At 46.3% G+C, this 9,533-nt stretch overlaps 1 non-coding gene across 1 annotated transcript; it reads right to left on the bottom strand.

The window, feature by feature from the left end:
• Positions 1-8,420: 8,420 nt before the first annotated feature.
• Positions 8,421-8,545, bottom strand: LOC119403689 (U5 spliceosomal RNA). Its single transcript, XR_005186104.1, has one exon. It is a non-coding gene; the product is annotated as a U5 spliceosomal RNA (small nuclear RNA).
• Between the last annotated feature and the right edge of the window lie 988 nt (positions 8,546-9,533).

Raw genomic sequence — 9,533 nt, 5'->3', positions numbered from 1 at the left:
TACTTCAAGCACGTGACATACAACCGAGCTCGTTGCCGGCCACCGCAATGCATTTCGAACGAGTCGCGGCGTAGCGGCGAGGCCCCTGCCCAATATCACGAGCCCGCAGCTAATCACTGCGGCGAACACTCGATAAGCGAGCGTCCGCGTGGTCGACAGCAATGGAGGCTGACTTCCAGGCGGTCACAAAGCACAGGAGAGCTGACGCCGAAGCCGGCCTTCGCGGTGCAATCCGTGCGCACGATATTCAACATGATCGAGCCCATTGCCGGCAAGCGTGATGCTTTTCGCGGGCGCGACAGGTACGGCAGAATAAAGAATGATCACTTACTTGGGAAATAATCCAGCGCCAATTTCTGCCCAGAGTTAGAGTGAAATCATAGAACCGATAGGCCTACTGTCTTCTCGGCCGCCATTACCAGCCGGTGGCGACGCAGTACCGTGACTACGCCGGGGATATACAGCGCGGCATCGCTACGTGTCGAGACCAGCTCCAGATTTCATGGGTGCGGCGAAACGTAAAAGCATAACCAAACGCTAAACCATGCAGCGTAGTGCCTAGATCATCGAAGTCTCCAAGCGCGACACAACCGCCAACACGCCACCGGGAAATCAAGTGGGAAGATTGACCCAAGAGCGGGGAGGAGCACGGTTATTTCCCTTGACAGCGGCTTGCACATGGAACGTCTCTCTCTGCACACTGCTTGCATCTCCCGCGCGGTTGATCCCTTTGTTGCCTTTCCAGACTGTCTGGTTTGCAAAAAGCACGCATCCCTCTGTGGTTGCTCCTTCAACGATCTATAAGTTCATCGCGCACGCCTATTGGGCTCCGTGACTTCATTTTCAGGCAATTTTGCCTTAGAGTGTACAGCTACTTGCAGACTCCTTTGCACGAAATCGATTCCGACAGTGCGTGAAATCTGCCAAAATGCCGCGCGTTTCGACAAGTGAAATTGTTCAAACGCTGGCTCCAGCGACATATCCTGTGCAATGATTGCGCAATTTCGATCCTCCATCTGCCCCTGAAATCCTGTTGTGTCTAAAAAGTGCAAGCGCAACATATTCGTCTTATATGCATCTTATATGCAGAAACTAAAGGTGCTGTACTTTGCTGGAGTTTCAGGATGCTCTTTGTAACAAAGAGAAAGAGAACAACTGTAGGTTAGACTTTTACGACATTCTTCACATATTTTTGAATTGCTTCTGCTCATCACACCTCACGAAGTAACATTGAGGCCTTGTTTTAAGAATGACAGCTCCGTCTTTATTTATTTGAACATACGACAGCCCGATTCGTCCGAAGGAGCAGGGGCTTTTTATATGTCGCTTATGTACGGTACTGGGTACAGGATTCGAAAGGCCATCTTCAGTAATGACCTTCTCGAAACGAAGCAGGGAAAACTGCTTAGCAGTTTCAAAATATAGACAGCGAATTTTTCTGTGTGTCAGGGTATAGGCCAACACAAACCGTAGCATTATTGTACCATGTAATGAGTCATTCAGCTTAACGCAATGATCAATGATTATTTAGGTTACTAGTTCTAGATTTTTTTAGCAATATCCACACTATCTACAATAACAACAACGGTACCTGTTATCTGGAGCCTACAGAAGCCTCGCATCAATGTCGTCATTGTTATGGTAATTCCGGTGACGACTAGCCTCAACATAACGTCCTCTCGTTTTTCGTATCGAAGCTTACAGGCATACGGATCTAAAACAAGCTATGAAAGTCTGCCTTAATATATTTCGGTGTGTTGAAAAGTTCAGTACGCGTTCCTGAATATAGTTGGGAAGAAGACCATGCACACCGAGAAAGACCATACTAGCTACGCTAAGGCATAACTATATGAATGTCCCACTTTGGAAGCCATTTAAATATCGCCATTCAATGACAGTATACGAAGTGAAAAGTGAAAATAATATCTTGTCAGAAAAGGGTCGTGTAAACAGGTATAGTTCCATTACTCGTGCTTTAATGGAACTATAGACTTCTTTTTTCGTAGTGGTCATTATGATTCTCTGTTGAAATAAAATTGCAATAAGTCATAATTCCAAGTTGTGGACTTAGGTATTTAAGCTGTATCTGTTAGAAGTTAGCAAGAGGCAGTGAGCCATTCCATCCACCATTACAGTCATCTGGTATGCTCTCATGCACAAGGTATATCAAAGACAAGAACATTTTTCTGGTTGGAGTAGTTATTTTTAATAATTACTCTGCCAAAATCACGAGCTGAGTTCATCAGCATAGGAACCGCATACGAAGCATCGATAATCGAGAATACTTCATATTTGCAATGACTGCATTTGGAAAACCGAACAAGGTGTTTACTTTTAGAATGGCATGTTGCTTCAGGTGCTGCTGAAACCACATGAGTTCGGTGTATCTACAAATAATCTTCATACTAAATCTACACAAAACGTTGCCGCGTCTTGTCAGCCGGTACCGGTTTCGGGGCTTGGCACCACACTCCCGGCGTGTGGCGATATTTTCCCTTGCGTCGACAAAGCCGCCCCTGCCATCGAAGTTGACCGCGACGTAGGAGCCAGGCTTGCCATTAGTTGATGGTAGTGTCCTCCACAGCTGCACTGAAACACAGAAAAAGTAGTTTCCCAAGGCCGTCTCCGAGAAAAGCAACAACAGATACAAGATGCAATAAATAAAGAATGGTGCAGTCCCGAAAGACAGCAAAATTTGTATATTGAAGCGAAGCTACTTTGTTGGATATGTTGCATATGCGAAACCGTTTATAAGTCCACACACACACACACACACACACACACACACACACACACACACACACACACACACACACACACACACACACACACACACACACACACACACACACACACACACACACACACACACACACACACACACACACACACACGCAAACACACGCGCACGCGCACGCACGCACACACACACACACACACACACACGCACCCACACGCGCATACACACACATCCACACACAAGCGCGCACACACACACACAAACACACACACACACACACACATTGACAGAGCGAGACAGATGAAAATGCAGTTTTTTTAGCCATTGATTTATCAAGAACGATGGGCATACATAAAAAACAAGTCCCGTTTTTAACTTCTTCGTTAAGTGGCTGAATACACTAATTCAGGTATACGTTGGCGTGGTAATGCGGCAATTCATGATCGAAAGTTTGTAACAAATGTGATTACTGATCAGTTTTCAAACCAAGTGCTTCTAACAGACGACGCATCATCAGGAAACTTTGCTACATTTCCTTGGGAATAAACAAATTACACCATCTCCCGCTAAAGGGGACAATGAGGCGATGCGAAGCCGGAGCACTTGCACGATCGCGTTCCGTTGGCGTTCGTTGGGCATGCTACCGACCTCGCGTCGTGGAACGCGAAGAGGGACGCTACGCGCGTCGTACCTTCCATCTAGCCTGGCCGTTAATTCTCACAGGGCGAGCAGGAACGCGGTCGATAGGCGGGCGAGAGGGGGGCAGCGTAGGAGAGGAGAGAGAAGGGGAGGGTACGCGCATGCGCTCGAACTAATCGCGGCGTTGCGCAGGAGAGAATTTCGGCATGTCCAGCCCGCGTTTCAGAGGAAGAGTGGAAAGGGGGAGGGGAGAGGGGTATGAGAGAGGGAAAGTGGAGAGGGGAAGCGGAGAGGGTGAGTGGAGTGGAGATGTGTGGATAGGGTGAGTGGAGAGGATGTGTGTGGAGAGGGTATGCGCATGCGCAGTAAGGGTGGTCACGCTGCACGCCACCACCACCACTACCACCACCACCGGATTGAGCTTCGCCTTAAGATACTTCGCATGTTAAAGCTGACCGCTTGGGTGACGCAGCAAACCACGCGCGCAATGAGCGTCAATTAGTCTGCGTAGTACGCGCGTAGCATGCCGACTCTGCTCGTAGTGCCGACGGGTGACAAAAAGCAGGAATGCGTACCTCTAATGCTCCTTTTATACCTATAATGCCTCAACATAGCTGGATTTTATTGTACAAATTGGTGTTTGCTTTCTTAATTTACGTAGTAATGTAACACTCCATTGTGTAATACCCCTTTACGTAGATCGCCGGGGTGTTCAAAGCTTAGTCTGAAACCATTTGAAACGGAGAAAGTGGACTACGGTCTCTGTTGGAACCAGTTATTTTGTTGACATCATAACGTAGGTGAGGTACGGAGGAACGCGAACACTGAAAACAAAAACGACACACAGAGCGCTTTGTGTATAATCAGAAGCTGCCTTTACTGCGCTGCCTTTTTTGCTAGTTGTATGCCCGCGGTCTCATGAAAGCATTGATAAGAGAGAACTTCATAAAGCCGGCAGGAAGAAGCCCTTGCAGCTGTACACTTAGAAATATTGTAGCGCAAGTTCGTTTATCCAACAAAGGCACTATACAACCTCGCAGAAGGTCTCTTGAAACTGTGTCATGCAATCAAAATCGCCAACCATCCCCAGCGCAGGGCAAAAAGACAAATTTTACAGTAATTCACGTCCCTGCCTTAGATTTCGCACTTCAGACGATTAACAAACGATACGAAAGATTTGGAGTTGCATATGTTCATAGCGACGGCACTAAAAATTTACCGAAATGAATAGCTCCGCTCAGAGATCGTCTTGTGCATCTAGCTCATATCTCGTTGCAGGGCTCGAGTAGAACTTGTTTTGCCTATGTCGGAAGCCTTCAATGCGCTTCGTTAAGCACCTTTCGCAATTAAACCGCAATGGTGCCTCTTTTTTACTCACCTTTGATGAGGAACAAGAAGCAGTGACGGCCGGCCAGACAAGCAGGGTTCTTCTTCTTCGTCTTCTTTCACTTGCGCAATTTTCGAAGTGTGCGATTATTGCGCTTGACAAGATATTTTACCTAATGCTCTACGTCACTTATGTGTATACTCTATCTTAAATTCTGCAGCTACAACAGAGTAATAATTTTTTAGCGCTGGATGAGGTAGAGTTTTCTACAACCTTGTCATTCGTACTAACCCAAGAGACGCGGGTTCAATACCGGCTGCAACGGTCGCATTTCGATGGACGCGATATGTTTAGCTCATGTACTGTGTGATGTCAACGGCCGTCAAAGAAACACAGATGGTCGCAGTTATCCGAAGCGCTCCACTAAGGCGTGCCGCATAATCATATCCTGGTTGTGGTGCGTAAAAATCCCCAAGTGATCGCCCAATTTAATGGCAGACACGCGTTTTGGTCATCGTGGGATGCGCTTTTCGCTGGACGTTCCAGACTCTAAAGAATACTAGAAAGGTGAAATGAACGGCCCTGAGTCAGTCAGTCAGACTTATCTTCACGAAGACTAGGTGAACAGAGGGGCTCGTGGCATAATACTGCTATTTCATTGCTTGAATTTCCTATACGGTAGTTTTCCCGCCATCTGGCTACAAGAAAGCGCGGTCTTCCGATCCAATGTCACAGAACAATTCTCCACAGACATGTAATGTATAGCTGCTCTATATTGTGACTGAGGCGCGCACAATTCACGAAGAGCCTTGCTTGACCATGAACTTTCGCCGACAATGTCGCCGTTTTCACATATTGCGCAAACGTAACCCTAGGATACACCGTGTACGGCGTATACACCGTATACACCGTACACTGCCCTTTGCTTTGGACCATATCTATCTATCTATCTATCTATCTATCTATCTATCTATCTATCTATCTATCTATCTATCTATCTATCTATCTATCTATCTATCTATCTATCTATCTATCTATCTATCTATCTATCTATCTATCTATCTATCTATCTATCTATCTATCTATCTATCTATCTATCTATCTATCTATCTATCTATCTATCTATCTATCTATCTATCTATCTATCTATCTATCTATCTGAGAGCGCACCACGTTAGCCATCGAAGAACATTCTAGTTGTAGACAGCTCCTTCATTTTAGTGAACCGGATGTGGGTAGTGGGGCTTGCCGAATTTCTGTGGAACATACCAGCTAGGTGCTGCGGACACCCCATTGAGATTTTCCACACGCCGAGTACACTGGCCTCTAAGGAATAGCTCATGCTCTGACGTAACGTCGGTACTCACTTTAGAGCAACGAGCACGTGTATTACGTGATTAAACAAAGCCCCGCACGCAACCTCAACCTGTCTCACACATATACGTACGATGGTGTTCTTTCGCGGCATAACTGCAGCTACGGGCGATTGCCCGTTGCTTTTTAGGATAGGTGACGCACCAAAGCTCACTTCATTTTCGATTTCATGAATAGGCCCCGCCCAAGCGAGCTGGACCGTCCAAATAGTGCCCCTCCCCATGGTAATCTTCAGTAAAAGGTGAATGACTTGTGTTTAAAAATAGTTTATTCCATCGTAGGGCGCTACGAACCCATGGAAACATTGTCTATACAACAAGGACATTACCATACACAAATGACTAAGAGCTATATACATGAAACCTTTTAACCCTTTGTGCGACAGCGGGACAAATACGTCCCAGTTTTCCGTCTGCATGACAAATTTTCTCCCACATCCCCCGTTGCAATTAGCGCGACGATAAGTCACTCGTCTCTTACCTATGTCTTTGTATTCTCGAGCAAAAATCTTTTACCACAATTTCGAAGGGCGGAAGTAGTGTTACAGCGTAGTTAAATTTCGATCAGTTTTGCATGATATTTTCTGAATTTTCTTCTTCTTCAGATAGAAAGAACCTACCAATCAAAATACCAGATTATTTTAGCTTTTTGTGGTTTTTCAGAGAGGTGATTCTAGCTTCCAGGCATCACGTGTTTTTGTAAATTTGCGCAATAACTTCACCGATCAATGCATCAAAACAATCCCCTGCGATACTGCCACGCTCATTCCTCAGCATAATTAAAATAAAATAATAAATAATAAGCAATATTAATAAATATTAAATAATAAAATAATAATTTAATTAAAATAGGGTGGTGAACTACTGACTCGCAGGTCGCGGGATTGCATCCTGACCGCGGCGGTGGCATGCTCGATGAAGGCGAAAATGCTAGAGGCCCGTGTACTTAGATTAAGGTGCACGTTAAAGAACCCCAGGTGTTGAAAATTTCGGCAGCTCTTCCGCAGCCCTGGGACGTCTCTCATAATCATATCGTGGTTATGGAACGTTGAATCCGAAGAATTATTATTATTATATTCCTAAAGGCAAACTCCAGCTATTTTCGAGGTCTGTCTATTCTAGTGAAATTCGCTGGGTATGACATGGTCACCACAGCGGCATTGTGGTCACGGAGCTGGGAAGGCGACTCAAAAGACACGGGTGCAGTCTCGGCCGCTGTGGTCGCATTTTCATGGAGGCGAATTGCTAGAGGTCCGTGTACTATGCGACGTCAGTCTACGTTAATGAAACACAGACGGCCGCAATTATGCCAAGCCCTTGACTAGAGAGTATAGTCATACCGTGGCTGTGGTACGTAGACCCCCGAGAAATTATAGAGGCAGAGATCTATATGGCAAGGTTCAGGCGGAGTATGACCACCGACAAAACGACGCGTGCAACAACAATTTTCGATGGCCCTCAACGCTCGCCACCGCCGATGCCCCTTTCACAATTGTCACGATACTCGGCGGCTGTAGTTTGCTCCATCGTTTTGCCCCTTCGTCTCGTGACATACAGATTAGTCTAGGCTGTTATCAGAAGATGCCCTTGGAACTCTCAATGGGACAGTCGTGTGTCGTTCGCATGGAAGAACAAGAGCGCGAATCGAAGGAGCCCCAATGCGCACAGAAGCGTGAATGGTCGCAAAAACGACGTGAAGTAGCCGCTCCAGAACGTGCAGCCTTGCTTCACAGTAATGGAAGCGCTATGAATTTTTCTTCACATTTAATGCCAGAAACGTGTTTTGCTGATCGTGGGATGCGATTTTCGCTAGGCCGTTCCACGTTGACGAACAAAAACGAAACACGGAGTGCCGTTGTCGTCCGACAATAACGTTGTAATAAAGACCGCAACCATAGAGTTTCCTACAATAAAGCTTACACATTACTCAAACAAATCGCAAACGAGATTATCGCGTATCCGGTGGTGGCATGACCAGCACAGCGTTACGTGATTACCTAATATAACGTGGGTAATTTTGATCAGTTCCGCGCCGAATATCGTGTTACCTAGCATGGTGATCTTTGCCGACCTACCCTATGTAACCTGCGATACCCCGCGATTTTATTAATTGCTGGGGTTTTACGGGCCAAAATCGCCATATGATTATAAGGCTCGCCGTGGTGCAGGCCTCTGGAATACATTTCGACCACCTGGGGTTCTTTAACGTGCTCCTAAATGTGAGTACACAGGTGTTAATTGCATCTAGTGACCGGTAATTAATCCCATGCCCTCAAGCAACCCATGCTTTTAAAAGGTGTGACAGCACCGAATCTTCCTGATTTTGGGTTTCATGAAAAGGCCCCGCCCAGACAGGCAGGACCTTTAAAAATTGGCCTTAAGGCTCACTGAAGTGCCCCTCTCAACGGTTATCTTTAGTAAAAGGCGAAAGATTAGTGTGAACACATGAGGGGAGGCACAAGCGATGTGACAAAAAACACCGCACGCCAAGACGCCACACATGAGAAGGCCGTGCCTGTAGAGCGCTTTAGGTGCACCATATAACGAAATTTCCTCAAGAAGCACGGCGTTGAAGTTTTTAGCTTTTAAATTTCAAGCAGAGAAAATTCCACTACACGCTTTCTTTTTACTCGAGCTAATGTTTTCGATCGCCAACTTGCGAAATGTTTTCTTTTGTTATAACTATACGGCATAAGCAACTTTTCAATGACCTACATTGCACGCCAATAGATGTCGCGAGCTTTGAATGGTTGAATAAAAATACATCTCAATTTTGTAGTTCATCAGTGTCGCAGATAGGTTCACTTCGGCAGCGGCAGCGGTGGCAAGCGGTCAGGTGCTAATCAAGGTCGTCTAACGTTTACAGTTGGCCCCCGGTGCGACCTCGGTGCAGGGAAGGTCCAGCGTATGCACCTCACGGCGGGCTAGGAATTTCGCCATCGCTCTGCAACTTAGCCAGTAACCTGTGGACATTCCGGAAGGAGTCTACTGCAGGAACGAAATGCTCTTGGATGGAAAGGTTTGTTCGGGCGCGCTTTCCTCTACCTGTGACGTAGTTGTCACCGGCGCCATCTGTGAGCGGCTCGGCCAAACCTGGTTATCAAGCTCATCTTGTGGGCGTTGGCTGTCGTTCACTTCGGCAGCGGCAGCGGTGGCAAACGGTCAGGTGCCAATCAAGGTCGTCTAACTTTTATAGGTTGTTGATTCTACTTCATAAAACTTTCTGCACTCTGTAATCCATTACCGTAAACTGCTGCTGCTGCCGAAGGTAGAGCTTGATGCTGTTTCGTTTCTTCTTTATGCTGATACTTTGCCCTGTCATTGCCTTGGAAATACGTTTTTTGACTGTTACTGAGCGTAGTTTCGGCCCTGTCAATATGGCAAAAAACGCTGGGAAAGATGCAAAAGAATGTAAAGATGGGGCTGAGGTGAAGGAAATAAACGACATTGCGAG

This window comes from Rhipicephalus sanguineus, chromosome 8 (genome assembly GCF_013339695.2).
Source record: "Rhipicephalus sanguineus isolate Rsan-2018 chromosome 8, BIME_Rsan_1.4, whole genome shotgun sequence".
In the NCBI taxonomy this organism is placed as follows: Eukaryota; Metazoa; Arthropoda; class Arachnida; order Ixodida; family Ixodidae; genus Rhipicephalus; species Rhipicephalus sanguineus.
Note: the sequence above shows the minus strand (reverse complement) of the source record. Positions and strands in the feature narration are given on the sequence as shown.